The sequence below is a fragment of the Sminthopsis crassicaudata genome, chromosome 1 (genome assembly GCF_048593235.1).
Source record: "Sminthopsis crassicaudata isolate SCR6 chromosome 1, ASM4859323v1, whole genome shotgun sequence".
Classification (NCBI taxonomy): Eukaryota; Metazoa; Chordata; class Mammalia; order Dasyuromorphia; family Dasyuridae; genus Sminthopsis; species Sminthopsis crassicaudata.
In genome coordinates, this window is record NC_133617.1 from 129,566,302 (window position 1) to 129,581,804 (window position 15,503).

At 36.4% G+C, this 15,503-nt stretch overlaps 1 protein-coding gene across 2 annotated transcripts in view; it reads right to left on the reverse strand.

Moving 5' to 3' along the window:
- Positions 1-14,730, reverse strand: part of EBAG9 (estrogen receptor binding site associated antigen 9) — a 43,391-nt gene extending 28,661 nt beyond the window's left edge. Inside the window, exon 1 of one of the 2 annotated variants that reach the window (XM_074266951.1) lies at positions 13,260-14,730. The gene's annotated coding sequence lies outside the window, so the exon portion shown is untranslated. Of the gene's footprint in view, positions 1-12,333; positions 13,235-13,259 lie in introns of those variants that run through there. The other variant, XM_074266958.1, reaches the window with a different exon arrangement.
- Positions 14,731-15,503: the final 773 nt, after the last annotated feature.

A 15,503-nucleotide genomic window follows, 5' to 3' on the forward strand; every position in this document is an offset into this window, starting at 1 on the left:
GAGGGAGATGAACATAGTGTGTATCAATACACATATTCGATTTTATGGTGAAACTTCTTCCACTTCATTGAAAAGTGAAAGGGAAGGAGTAAACTAAGGGGAAGGGAATACAGAAATTTCGAGGAAAAGGGGTAAAATAAGGGGAGGAACTTTAAGGTGGGGGAGGGATCCTAAAAAGGGAGGGCTGTGAAAAGCAAGTGGTGTTCACAAGTTTAATACTGGGTAGGGGGGTAAGAGGGAAGGAAAGGGGAAAAGCATAAGCAGGGGTTAATAGGATGGCAAGCAATATAGAATTAGTCCTTCTAACCATGAATGTGAATGAGGCAAACTGCCTCATAAAGAGCAAGCAGTTAGCAGACTGGATTAAAAGTCAGAATCCTACTATATGTTGTTTACAGGAAACACACCTGAAACCTGGTGAGACATTCAAACTAAAAGTAAAAGGGTGGAGCAGAATCTATTATGCTTCAGGCAAAACCAAAAAAGCAGGAGTAGCCATCCTCATCTCAGATCAAGCAAAAACAAAAATTGATCTAATTAAAAGAGATAAGGAAGGGCATTATATCCTGCTAAAGAGCAGCATCAATAATGAAGCAGTATCAATATTAAACATATATGCACCAAGTGGTGCAGCATCTAAATTCTTAAAAGAGAAATTGAGAGAGCTGCAAGAGGAAATAGATAGCAAAACTATAATAGTGGGAGATCTCACTTTCAGACTTAGATAAATCAAACCACAAAATAAATAAGAAAGAAGTCAAAGAGGTAAATAGAATACTAGAAAAGTTTGATATGATAGATCTTTGGCGAAAGCTAAATGGAGACAGAAAGGAGTATACTTTCTTCTCAGCAGTTCATGGAACCTATACAAAAATTGATCATATACTAGGGCATAAAAACCTCAAAATCAAATGCAATAAGGCAGAAAAAGTAAATGCATCTTTTTCAGACCATAATGCAATCAAAATTACATTTAATAAAATGCCAGGGGAAAATAGACCAAAAAATAATTGGAAACTAAATAATCTTATACTAAAGAATGATTGGGTAAAACAGCAAATCATAGACATAATTAATAACTTCACCCAAGAAAATGACAATAATGAGACATCATACCAAAATGTGTGGGATACAGCCAAAGCAGTAATAAGGGGAAATTTTATATCTCTACAGGCCTACTTGCATAAAATAGAGAAAGAGAGGGCCAACAAATTGGGCTTGCAACTAAAAATGCTAGAAAAGGAACAAATTAAAACCTCCCCCCAATCAAATGCTAAATTTGAAATTCTAAAAATAAAAGGAGAGATTAATAAAATTGAAAGTAAAAAACTATTGAATTAATTAATAAAACTAAGAGTTGGTTGTATGAAAAAAAACCAACAAAATGGATAAACCCTTAGTAAACCTGATTAAAAAAAGGAAAGAGAAAAAGCAAATTGTTAGTCTTGAAAATGAAAAGGGTGAACTCACCACTAATGAAGAGGAAATTAGAACAATAGTTAGGAGCTACTTTGCTCAACTTTATGCCCATAAATTCTATAACTTAAATGAAATGGAAGAATACCTTCAAAAATATAGCTTGCCCAGATTAACAGAGGAAGAAGTAAGTAGTCTAAATAGTCCCATCTCAGAAAAAGAAATAGATCAAGCTATTAACCAACTTCCTAAGAAAAAGTCCCCAGGACCAGATGGATTTACATGTGAATTCTACCAAACATTTAAAGAACAACTAACTCCAATGCTATGTAAAGTGTTTGAAAAAATAGGGATTGAAGGAGTCCTACCAAATTCCTTCTATGACACAGACATGGTACTGATACCTAAACCAGGTAGATCGAAAACTGAGAAAGAAAACTATAGACCAATTTCCTTAATGAATATTGATGCTAAAATCTTAAATAAGATATTAGCAAATAGACTTCAGAAAATCATCCCCAGGATAATACACTATGACCAAGTGGGATTTATACCAGGAATGCAGAGCTGGTTTAATATTAGGAAAACTATTAGTATAATTGACCATATTAATAATCAAATTAATAAAAACCATATGATCATCTCAATAGATGCAGAAAAAGCATTTGATAAAATCCAACATCCATTCCTACTAAAAACGCTTGAGAGTATAGGAATAAATGGACTATTCCTTAAAATAATGAGCATATATTTAAAACCTTCAGTAAACATCATATATAATGGCAATAAACTAGAACCTTTCCCTGTAAGATCAGGAGTGAAACAAGGTTGCCCAGTAATGGGCAATATCACCATTACTTTTCAATATAGTATTAGAAACTCTAGCCTCGGCAATAAGAGCCGAGAAAGAGATTCAAGGAATTAGAGTAGGAAATGAGGAAATCAAATTATCACTTTTCCCAGATGACATGATGGTATACTTAGAGAACCCCAAAGAGTCTGCTAAAAAGCTATTAGAAATAATTCAGAATTTTAGCAAAGTTGCAGGATAAAAAATAAATACACATAAATCCTCAGCATTTTTCTATATTACCAACACAATCCAACAGCAAGAGATACAAAGAGAAATTCCATTCAAAATAACAGTCGATAGTATAAAATATTTGGGAATATATCTACCAAAGGAGAGTCAGGAATTATATGAGCAAAATTACAAAACACTTGCCACAAACATAAAGTCAGATTTAAATAATTGGAAAGACATTCAGTGCTCTTGGATAGGCCGAGTGAATATAATTAAGATGACAATACTCCCTAAACTAATCTATTTAGTGCTATACCAATCAGACTTCCAAGAAACTATTTAAATAACCTAGAAAAAATAATAACAGAATTCATATGGAACAACAAAGGTCGAGAATTTCAAGGGAAGTAATGAAAAAAAAATTAAGTGAAGGTGGTCTATCTGTACCTGATCTAGAACTGTATTATAAAGCAACAGTCACCAAAACCATTTGGTATTGGCTAAGAAATAGACTAGTTGATCAGTGGCATAGGTTAGGTTCACAGGGCAAGATAGTGAATAAAAATAGCAATCTAGTGTTTGACAAACCCAAAGATCCCAAATTTTGGGATAAGAATTCATTATTTGACAAAAACTGCTGGGAAAACTGGAAATTAGTATGGCAGAAACTAGGCATGGACCCACATTTAACACCACATACTAAGATTAGATCAAAATGGGTCCAAGATTTAGGCATAAAGAACGAAATCATAAATAAATTGGAGGAACAGGGGATGGTTTACCTCTCAGACTTGTGGAGGAGGAAGGAGTTTGTGTCCAAGGGAGAACTAGATAGCATTATTGATCACAAAATAGAACATTTTGATTACACCAAATTAAAAAGTTTCTGCACAAACAAAACTAATGCAAACAAGATTAGAAGGGAAGTAAAAAATTGGGAAAACATTTTTACAGTTAAAGGTTCTGATAAAGGCCTCATCTCCAAAATATATAGAGAATTAACTTTAATTTATAAGAAATCAAGCCATTCTCCAATTGATAAATGGTCAAAGGATATGAACAGACAATTTTCAGATGATGAAATTAAAACTATTTCCACTCATATGAAAGAGTGTTCCAAATCACTATTGATCAGAGAAATGCAAATTAAGACAACTCTGAGATATCATTACACATCTGTCAGATTGGCTAAGATGACAGAAACAAATAACGATGAATGTTGGAGGGGCTGTGGGAAAACTGGGACACTGATGCATTGTTGGTGGAGTTGTGAAAGAATCCAACCATTCTGGAGAGCAATCTGGAATTACACCCAAAAAGTTATCAAAATGTGCATACCCTTTGTCCCAGCCATACTACTACTGGGCTTATATCCCAAGGAAATACTAAAGAAGGGAAAGGGACCTGTATATGCCAAAATGTTTGTGGCAGCCTTTTTCATAGTGGCTAGAAGCTGGAAGATGAATGGATGTCCATCAATTGGAGAATGGTTGGGTAAATTATGGTATATGAATGTTATGGAATATTATTGTTCTGTAAGAAATGACCAACAGGAGAAATACAGAGAGGCTTGGAGAGACTTACATCAACTGATGCTAAGTGAAACGAGCAGAACCAGAAGATCATTATACACTTCAACAATGATACTTTATGAGGATGTATTCTAATGGAAGTGGATATCTTCAATATAGAGAAGAGCTAATCCAATTCCAATTGATTAATGATGGACAGAATCAGCTACATCCAGAAAAGGAACACTGGGAAATGAGTGTAAACTGTTATTTTTACCTTCTGAATCCAATTCTTCCTGTGCAACAAGAAATTCGGTTCTACACACATATATTGTATCTAGAATATATTGTAATATATTTAACATGTATAAGACTGCCTGCCATCTGGGAGAGGGGGGTGGGGGAGGAAGGGAAAAAATCTGAACAGAAGTGCAAGGGATAATGTTATAAAAAATTACCCATGCATATGTACTGTCAAAAAAAAGTTATAATTATAAAATAAAAAAATAAATTAAAAAAAACCATACAAAAAAAAAAAAAAAAACAGATATGGTTTACTTGGAAAAGCCTAGAAAGCCAGCCTAAAATCTAATTTAAACAGTTGCAAGATTCAAAATAAACCTATACACAAAAACATTCCCATTTCTGTCACAGCATCAACAAAATCCAGCAGGAAGAGATAGAGAACTTCTATTTGAAATAAGTATAAAATACTTGGAGTCAACCTTAATGAAAACAATTACAAAACTTCACACAAATTAAGATATCTAAATAATTGAAGAAATATTGTGTATAAGTGGATAATTCAAAATAAAAATGACAATGTTATCTAAGTTAATTTACTTATCAAGTGCCATGTTAATTAAAATATCAACGAATTACTCTCCAGAAAGAAAAAACAACAACAATAACAACAACAACAACAACAACAACAACAACAACAACAACAACAACAAAAAACACTTCTGGAGAAATAAAAGGACAAGAGCATCAAGGAAACCAATGAGAAACAAAAAAAAAAAAAAAAAAAAAAAATAAGGGGTCCTAGTTGTAAAAGATTTCCAACTATACTATAAAGCTGTTGTTCCCACCATTCCTTGCCTATTGTCCTACATGGGTGCTATGAAGGAAGAGAAAAATAACTGTTCTGACTAGGCCCTTAACAATTTTGTTACACAACCCTACTGTATCTCCCTTATTAGCTCACTATTTCAATAGCTTGAGCAGATATTCCAAATCTCTTTCCATCTCCTCAAACCTCCCATTGCTTCTTCTTCCCCTACTCTCAGGTTAAGAGATTTGCATCATATTTTATGGAAAAAGTTGTGGACATACAACATGAACTCTCCTTCCCTTATCTCCTATCACTAAGATGCCTTCTATCACTATCTCCTCTTTCCCTCCTTTCTCACATGATGAAGTACCAAAGCTAATTTTTCTACTTCTTTAAGTAATACCTTTCTGTCCTTTTTCCTCCTACAGATTGTTCCCACTGTCAAACCTACTCTTTAACTTTTTTCAGCCTCTCTTTCTACTGGTTCATTTCCTAAGATTTTAAAAAACATCCATGTCTCCCCTGGCCTGAAAAAAATCTCACTTTGACCCTCCTATACCTGTTATAAGTCCTATTATCTCCCTGACAAAGAAAGTGCTCAAAAAGAACACCTATAAAGAGGTGTTTCCTCTTTTTATATTTGCAGTCTCTTCTTAACCCCTTACAATTTGGCTTGTTTTATACTTCCACTGAAAGTACTTTCCAGAGTTACTAATGATCTCTTTCTTACTCTCCAAATCCAATAGCTCTTTCTCAATCCTCTTTCTCCTAGACCTCTCTGCCACCTAAGACACTTGATTATTTCTACTCTCTTCTTGATAACTTTCTTCTCTCTGGGTTTTCATGGCAAGACTCTTTCCGGGTTTTCCTCTCATCCATCTGACTATTGCTTGTGTCCCCTTTTCTGGATCTTCATCTGTTTCCTAGCTTCTTAAACTGTGGTTTATAAACCCATATGGGGTCTCATAACTGAATGTGGAAATCACAAAGTTATGGTTTGTTATTAGTATATTAGTAAAAAAACAAAAATTAGTAAATTAGTAAAATTAGTAAAGTATTAGTAAAAAAAAAAAAATTAGTAAATTTGTTATTAGTAAAAAAAAAAAAAAATTAGTTTTTTGTTTTTTTTTTTTGCTAAGGCAATTGGGGTTAAGTGACTTGCCCAGAGTCACACAGCTAGGAAGTACTAAGTGTCAGATTTGAATACCTATTTAAATACCTATATAATTTAGAGTCACAGGTGAAAAGGGGTCACAAGTAGAAAAAGTTTAAGAACCCCTGATCTAGATTATGTCCTTTAGCCATATATGTTCCCCAGGGTGCAGTCTTAGTCCCTCTTCTCCTCCTCCTCCTCCATATTACTTCATTTGGTGATCCTATCAGCTTTGATGGATATCATTACTTTCTCTATGTGACAATTCCTATGTATCTTGTCTCAAATTCTCTGAAGACGTTCAATACTGCATCTCCAATTTCCTTTCAGATATACTGAACTATATGTCCAGCAAATATCTTAAACTCAATATGTTCAAAACAGAATTCATTTTAACTTCTCTCCCCCAAACTTTTTCTCTCTCCTACCATCTCTATTACTGGAGAGGACAACACAATTTTCCCAATCTCTCAGGCTACCAAGTTAGGAATCATTCTAGATTCTCACTCTCTTCTTTCATTCCTTCCCCATTTCCAATTTCCAATGCCAAAGCCTGTATATTTCACCTTCGTAACATTTTTTTCCTCTAACCCTGTCACCATTCCAGTGCAAACCTTCATTACCTCGCATGAACTACTGAAATACTCTGCTGGTAGTTTGCCTAACTTCAGTATCTCTGAACTCTAATCTATCCTTCACTCAGCAATTCAGTGGTTTTCCAAAAGCAATCACGTCATACTTTCTTACTTAGTAAAAACTCCAATGCCTTTATATTGTTTCCTCGCCTTCTATTGGAGGGTTCTTCAATCACTCTTAATTCCTGTGTTTTCTGTTATTTTCTGTTTATCACATATTAGTTTGGTTTCTTTCTTTCTTCTTCTTCTTCTTTTTTTTGCATATAATTGCTTACATGCTGTCTCCATTAGATTGTTAGCTCCTTGAGGATAAGGACTGTTTTTTGCCTCTTTTTTTATCCCCAGCACTTAGTATAATTCCTGATACATAGGAGACACTTAATAAATGTTTATTGATTATTATTAGGTAAGAAATAGACTGACCAGTGGAATAGATTAGGTACACAATATACAGAAGTAAATGAGTTTTAGTAATCTAGTGTTTGATTAACTCAGGATTCTATCCTTTAAGGCAAAATGGGTACATGATTTAGACATAAAAGGACAGAAAATTAAGTAAATTAGTAGAACAAGAAGGGAAGTTTACCTGTCAGATCTATGGCTAAGGGAAAAGTTCCTGACCAAATAAGAGAGAGGTTCCCTGGAGGTAAAATAACTAATTTTGTTTCATTAACAAAACCAATGCAGCTAAAATTATAAGAAAAATAGGAAATTGAGGGTAGGAAGGGGCATCTCTGCAGAAAATTTCTTTGATAATTGTATCTTTTTTTTTTTTTTTTAATTTGCTAAGGTAATTGGGGTTAAATGACTTGTTCAGGGTCACATAGCTAGGAAGTATTAAGTGTCAGATCATATTTGAACTCAATCCTCCTGACTTCAGGGCTGGTGCTCTATCTATTGAGTCATCTAGCTGCCCCATAAATGTATCCATTTCTAAGATAAATGGGGAACTGAGTCAATTTTACAGTAAGAGCCACTCCCCAATTAACAAATAGTTAACAGGCAGTTTTCAGTGGAAAAAATCAAAACTATCACTAGTCATAAAAAGTATGCTCTAATTTTCTACTTGTTCATTGTGACCCCTCATGGGGTTTTCTTGGCAAAGATTTTCCATTTCTTTCTCCAACTCAATTTGTGGATAAGGCAGATGGGCTTAAGTGTCTTTCCTTGGGTCACACAGCTAGCTAGTGGTGTCTGAAGCCAGATTTTAATTCAGGAATCTGAGTTTTCCTGACTCTGGTGCTATAAAGCACTAGCTGCCCATATTTCTATGGAGAAACACAAATTAAAACAATTCTAAGGTACTACACCTCATAGCGACAAGATTGGCTTAAGTTGACAAAAAAGAAAAATTGACAAGTGCTATTGAATATGTGGGAAAACAGGCACATTAATGTATTGTTAGTGGAACTGTGATCTAATCTAACCAGCAATTTGGTTTGAACATAGTTCAAAAGACTATTAAACTATTCATAGCCTTTGACCCAGAAATGCTGCTACTTAGATTATACTCCAAAATATCAAAATAAGAGAAAATGGATACACAAATATATATGTACATGTATATGTATATACACCCATGTATATATGTATACACTAACTGAAGCTGTTTTTTGTTATGGCAAAACATTGGAAACAGAAATATCAATCAACTAGAGAATTAAACAAGTTGTCCTATATGACTATAATGGAATACTATTGTGTGGTGTGTGGTAAGAAATAATGAAGGGGATGGTTTCAGAAATATGTGGGAGGACCTATATGAACTGATGCAAAATGAAGTGAACAGAACCAAGAGAATAATCTTCACAGTAATAGCAATATTGTTAATAATAATGGAATTTGAAAGACTTGGTAATTATGATAAATCCAATTCTAAAGGATTCATGATAAAATATATTATCAAACTCCAGAAAGAGAACTGATGGACTCAAGAGGTCAGATGGAACCATATACAGTTTTTCTTTTTCCTTTTTTTTTTTTTTTTGAAGGGGAAGGGAAACAACATATGTAATGCAGAAACCTGTTTTGTATGACTATACATATTTGTAAGAGATTTTGTTTCTTTTACCTTCTCACTGAGGAGGGGAAGGAGAAAATTTGGAATTGAAAAAAAAGTCTATATTAAAAAAGAAAAAATGAAAATGCATAAACAGCTTAAGAATTGTCAAACAGATCAGAACCAGCTTCTAAACTATGTCTAGATTGAACTGAGCAAGGTAGAGACAGGAGACTCAGTAAGGAAAAAAGTTTGCAAGTTCTGTGGGAACAGTCTCCAAAGTTGAGAACCAGAATTGGTATGGTGGATACAGGAGTATAATACTTAGTTTGGTTCACTTAGCAGAAAGGGATTGTGAGTAATGTCAAGAGATGTGATGGAAAGCTCTCAAATCCCTAGGAAATAAGCTCCAACAGAACTAAACAGTTTCTGAGTAATATAAAAATCATAAATGCCTCAGTGAATACCTAAGTGCTAGTCAAAGCAATACCTTTTGCCAGAGGGTAAGATCAGCTATAGTGCAAAGGATTGTTGTTATGCCAAACTCAGAACCAACCTGCTTGCTAGGCTAGCTCTGGAAAAAGGGTGTCTCCAAATATTTTGACAGTTCATTCATATCTTAAATCCATTATTTTAATGAGATTGTTTGTCTGATGATAGCTAATAGAAGAAGCTGCAAACAAGGAAATGGAATTTTGAATCGAAAGAGGGCTACATTTAGAGTAGGGTAAATATGGAAAGACAGAAAATCAATTAAGAACACTAGGTGCTTGGGTAGCAAGGAATAATGGGGAGTGGGGAGAGTTCATGATTTCTGAAGAGACTTAAAAAAAAGATCTTAAGAAAGTCAAACATATCACATTTCACAAAAAGCTGGATTTGGAGAAAGGACTCTAGATTCAAATACCCAGCTTTGCCATGTACCAACTATATAGTACTCCAAGGCAATACTTCTCCTCTTAAAAACTTGTTTCCTCACCTGTAAAATGAGAGGAATAGATTAGATTAATTTCTTCTACCCCCTAAATTTCCAATCCTATGAAACCATGCTGGTAATCCTCTCCAAAGGTCTGACAGCTATAAATAAAAATACAACTTTTTTCTTTTGTACTTTAAAAATTAAGAAGCACTGCTTTAAAACAACTCTATGAAGTAGATGATAAAAAGCATAATTTATATTAAAATGATGAGACATAGACATTAAATAACTTGCACAGGTCACATACATATTAGATATGAAATATCTAATTAAACAAGAAAAAAAATGCCAGTCTTCAAGTTCAGTGTTCTTTCAACTATACTTTTTCACTGCTTCCTCTCTAATTAGTTCATATTCAAGAAATATTTGATGAACTGAATATCTGGAACTACAGAATAAACTGGATATAGCTAAATTGTGTTTACCTACTGAAACTAATTTAGAAATGATTGTTATGGATGGTAATATATCTTTTCCCCAAGCATTTCCTCATTCCATGCTAATTTTATCTTTATAATTTAAAGATGCTATTACTGAATTTGGTCTGAGACACCAACTTAGGTTCAAGTCTTGCCTAAGTGACCCTAGCAATTCACTGAGCCTCTCATTGCTCTAAGCAGCTCTCTAAAGAAAACATGAAGAGACTCACCTACATTGATAAAGGTAGTTTCCTTCCTTACACAAGAATTCCCTATGCCAATGAAACCACAGATCAAGTCCTTATCTCTAATATATTTGGTATACAGAATTTTGCAGTCTAACAAAAGCATCATATGGTCTGTGAAAATTGCAGGACAAGCCATCTTATCAAGATACTCAGGTTTGTACTACCCATTCATTTGTCTTTGCTAACGTTTAAAAGTATTGAATTTTATTTTCTTTAAAATAACACCATGGATCGACAACTCTGAAGTCAGGAGGATCTGAGTTCAAATGTGATTTCAGTCACTTAACACTTCCTGGTTGTATTACCTTGGGTAAGTCACTTAACCCCAATTGCCTCAGCAAAATAAAATAAAAAAAACACCATGATATAACTTTATGCTCCAAAATCTTTTAGTACTAAAATTTTGAACTTGATGAAACAAGAAAAATTTTTGTATCATTCCATAAGCACTAAAATATATACAAACAGTATCAAGAATATAGTTAATGCTCATAAGATGTTCTGAGTCAAGTTAAAACAAAATTTTGTTGTACTTGTATGTATGTGGAGATCCTGCCTATAATAGATATAATAGAATTATGTTAAGTAATCAATAGATTTTAAAACCCTCAATAGCTGCTTTGGTATTTGTAGGAAGCTAGCAGGGATGGATGAGGTTCTTTTCTTCTTTAAATATCTTCTTTAAAAAAAAGCTTTTTAAAAAAATCTTCTTTAAAAATGCCACACAATAAGCTTATCTGTGAGGATCACAAATGTGTAAGAACAAGAGGCTTTATTTAGTGTGTGCTTTATTATATTCTTCTAGAATACTCAAAAACTCCACATTTAAATCAAACAAATCTATCAAAAAGCATATTCTTCCTTGACAAAGTCCTAACGATTAAAGAAAGCACTGTTTTCTTTTCCAAATGATAGTCCTAATATAGCAAGTACTGCATGCCACTCAAACATGTGAATGCCAGACACAAACTATCCAACTATTATTCAAACCAACACAATCTCTTTAAAATCCACCTCACAGTTTTACTGGAATTTCTGCCCAGCTATTAAATGAAACAAAACTCCCAAAAGAAAACAAACAAACAAAAAGATTGTTTTTGTTTTAGGCCACTTTGTAAAAAGAGTTACTACTACAAAATTTTGAAGGGTTTAATGTATAGCAAATCACCTAGAAAATCGTTAACACTTCTACTTTTAAAAAACCCAACAGGAATGTGTTATATTAAGAAAGTAACACTAAAGAAAGTTCAGCTCTAAAACAATAAAAAAAGGCGCTGTTAGTTGAAGGTTTAAATTTACCTTTTGCCTTGGTAACAACTGCAGAAATAAATGCAAATACATAAAATAACTAGAATTAAGGCATCAATGTCACTTCAGAAGTGACATAATTCAGAGTTAAAGATAGCATTAAATAGAATCTACTTTTAGTATAAAACAAGTTAGTTACAATGGCCTCTGTTTCTAATAAAGTCATTTTGTAATCTTTATGCCAAATTAAAGAAATTAGGTGATCAAACACAATTCCTACTTTTGGGGCACTCACAGATACCCTTCATTTTACATGTCAAAAAAAAAAAAAAGTGCTTAATACGGCGTCTTGGAGAAATAGGATTATAATATTGTGAAATTAAACTGGCTATATCCACAAAGAAAAATGACAGAATTTAAAATACATTTTTGGATATGGTCAACATGAGAATTTCTTTCCTGACTGAGTTCTATACTTCTCTTTCTCTGTCATCTTTATTTCTTCCAAACAAATAGTCGGAAGAGAGAACGGAAAAAATAGGATAATTAAAAAAAAAATTAAAAAAAAAACCCAAATAGACTATCACAAGTCCAAAAATTAGGGATTTCCCGAATCTATTAATCTCCCGGAAGTAGAATAAGGAGACCTGTGTTCCAGTCCTGGCCACGTTTCTTGTCATGAGTCACACATGGAGTCAAGCCATTAAATATCTGCCACCTCAGGGAGCTTAGTAAATCTGAGATGGCAAGATTAAAGTTCTTTAACCACAAGTCAATGAGCCCTTGGAGCTTTTTAGAAGTGATTATTTGCCAGCATATAGTAATCGTTTAATTCCAGGAGCTCCATTTGCTTTAACCCTTCAATACAACACTTTAAACTGGGGAGCTGGAGGCGGGGAGGCGCCAGGGAAAGCAGGAAGAGGGGAAAGGGAGAGAGGGTCGGGGGAGCTACCGTAGCTACTTAATAAGCTGGAGAGCTCGACAAAGTGACATTTCAGGTCCGCACACGACAATCGCCTCCCGTGAACGCAACATGAGAGGAAATGTCCAGCTAAGGGAACAAGGGGACGCACAGCTACAAACAGCTGTCTGGGGCCAAGCCAGCCGGCGGAAGAGAGAGCGAGCTAGTCCTGGGACACTGAGTGCTGTTGGGAAAACGCAGCCCCACATTTTTAGGAGGATGTGTTTTGTTATGGGGGAGGCTGCGAGCAAAGTGAGGTCCCCTAAAGAACATTCTTTCTCCTCCTCCCCCCATTCCCCAAGGCTACGAAAAGAATCTAGGATGCTAGCAGTTCTTCGCTAAAAACCAAGTCACAGTCAACCTCATCCTGGTGGGGTGGGAATGGGATGGGGGGGGGGGGGGATCAGATTGACCCGGAACCAGTTCCCAGGCTAGTGAAGGTAAAGGGGATGGGGGGTGAGAAAGAATAAAGGAGCGAGAACCCAGAAAAGGGATAGTTGAGGAAGGGGGTACGGGGATGGTGGGGAAAAGAGAGGGAGGGGGGAAGCCTGCAGGAATGAAGGGAGGGGGGAACCCCCCCCAGTCGCGGGCGCGCGCGGTTCGCACACTCACCTGCCCCTCCCCCTCCCCGCCAGCCCGGCGGAGGCTCCGAGCTGCCGCGAGCCGCGCGCGCACGCAGGCACGCGCGCGTGCGCTCGTTCTCGGCCTTACTCAGAGGCTCATTCAAAGCCACGCGCGGGCTCGCCGCCGACGTCTCCGCCGAATCGCTGCCATGGCCCTCCGCCTCCTCCCGGGGAAACCCTCCTCTCTCCCCACCTCCTCCTTTCTTCGCCCCTCCCCACGTTTCTTTCCTTGGATTCCTAGTCTCTAGCTGCAACCTAGTCTTCCTCACTTCCTCACCCCGCCCCTTGGCTCGCTTAGACCAATTGTGTCTGGGCCTCTGGTCACGCGGCGGAACCGCGAGCCAATGAAGACTACGGTCCTGGACGGCGGGGTGGGACGTTGCTTGCTCTGTCGCGTGTTGCTTTTGTGACCGTTGCGCCAGTCGCAAGCCTTTTCCTTTTGGGGCAGTGATTTCTTGTCTGTCGCATTGGCCTCGGCTCCGGTTGTTCCTTCGCACCCGGAAAGCGTTCTCAGCGGTGTCACAGCCTACAGAAAAGCGAAGGCGAAGAACGAAACAAAGTCCTTTCCTGGGAGAGGCTGGATAGGCCTGGCTCCTCTGTCCTCGGGAGTCCCCTTGGCTCAGAGACCTTCAAACCAACTTGTTCCGGCTGCTCCTTTCTCTGGTTGATCCCGACCGCCGACGCCTCAAAATCCTTCCCACCCCATTCCCCGCCCTCAAGCTGTTTCTCTCAAATCTGTGGTCCTAATGTATATACTAAGCTCATTGATCTCTCAAAATCTAACCCCCCCCCCCCCTCTCCTCCCCATGCGTCCGCTGGATTTAAAAGCCCTACTTCCATATCATGGGCGGCTCTTAGAGATTTCCTCTGAGGTTCTTAATAATGCTAATTGGTGACCGCGGTGGTTAAATATTGAACCTTTCTTCTCTCTAGCGAGCGCTCCTGGAGTACTCTGGGATTTTGAATCTTGCAGCCCTGGGAATGTGGCAATTCCACCTACTTTTCATCCTCCTGTGTGCCTCCGCATTTCACCCCCCCCCCCAGTGGGCGGGATTCAGGGCGATCTGGTTTTAAATTCTGCCGCCTCTATTAACTCGGTTACCTTGAGCAAGTCACTTAACTTTCCTCAGCCTCATTTTCCTCGTGTAAAAAGGAGATTTGTTACTTGTTTCTGGGTCGTCTGGATTAAGTGACATCCAAGACAACCTGACTCACTGAATGCATTTAAAATATTTTTACGGCATGATTTCAAATGTACTCGTTATTTTTGAGAAATACTCCAATTTAATAGCGTCCTTCCTAAAATGTGAAAAATGTGCCCGTTGAAGTCTGAACAGACCAGAGTGCTATAAAACTGATCAACTCCTGTGTTCTTTTAAGACTACATCAGCTTACTCTTGTGATGATATAATCTTGACTCACAATGGACTAAATTAATTCTTTTTACATAAACTGATTATTTGTACCTCATGTGAGACTGATTTCTTAAAATTTTAGGTAGATGTATGTTTTGTTTCAATTGGATCTGACTCTTTAGCCATTAAGGATCCCATTTTATGCTGTATGTACACAGTGTGATCCATACTTCCTAGATTTGTGTCCTTTGAAATTCTGATCAGTAAGCTATCTCAGCCACTGATAAAAAAAAAAAAAAAGTTAAAACATCAATGACAAATCACCAAAGCATTTCACTTGACTTCCCCTCAAGTACACATTAAACCGAAAGACAAAACTCCCTCTTTACAAACAATTCATAGCATCACAATATTTTACTGAAATTAAGGAAAATAAAACTATTAGCAACTCTGCTTCAAAAATCATATTATATACATTTTCTAGTGACTCCATATGAGATCATTAAGGAGAATGCCAAAGAACTTTGTCTCTGTTGCACTGCTCATCTCTGCTAATCTCAGCTTCCACTTTCTCAGAAGATCTGCTACCACTACCAACTGTTCTCCAGTTTCCAAAAAGGAGCAAAAGACAGTCCCTGTCCTCAAGGTTCTTAGAACCTAATGGAGATACAAGTAAACAAACATACTCTATATAAGTAATTAACAAAGGAAAGCCACTAGAATTAAAAGTTAGGAAAGGTAGTAAAAGTAGGAAAAGGTTCAGTTGATGAAGGGCTTTGAATGTGTATTTTATATTTGATTGTAGAGGCCATTGGAATTTATTAAGGTCTAACTTGGTAGGATCATTAATCCTTTAGGAAAATCACTTAAGTTGTTGA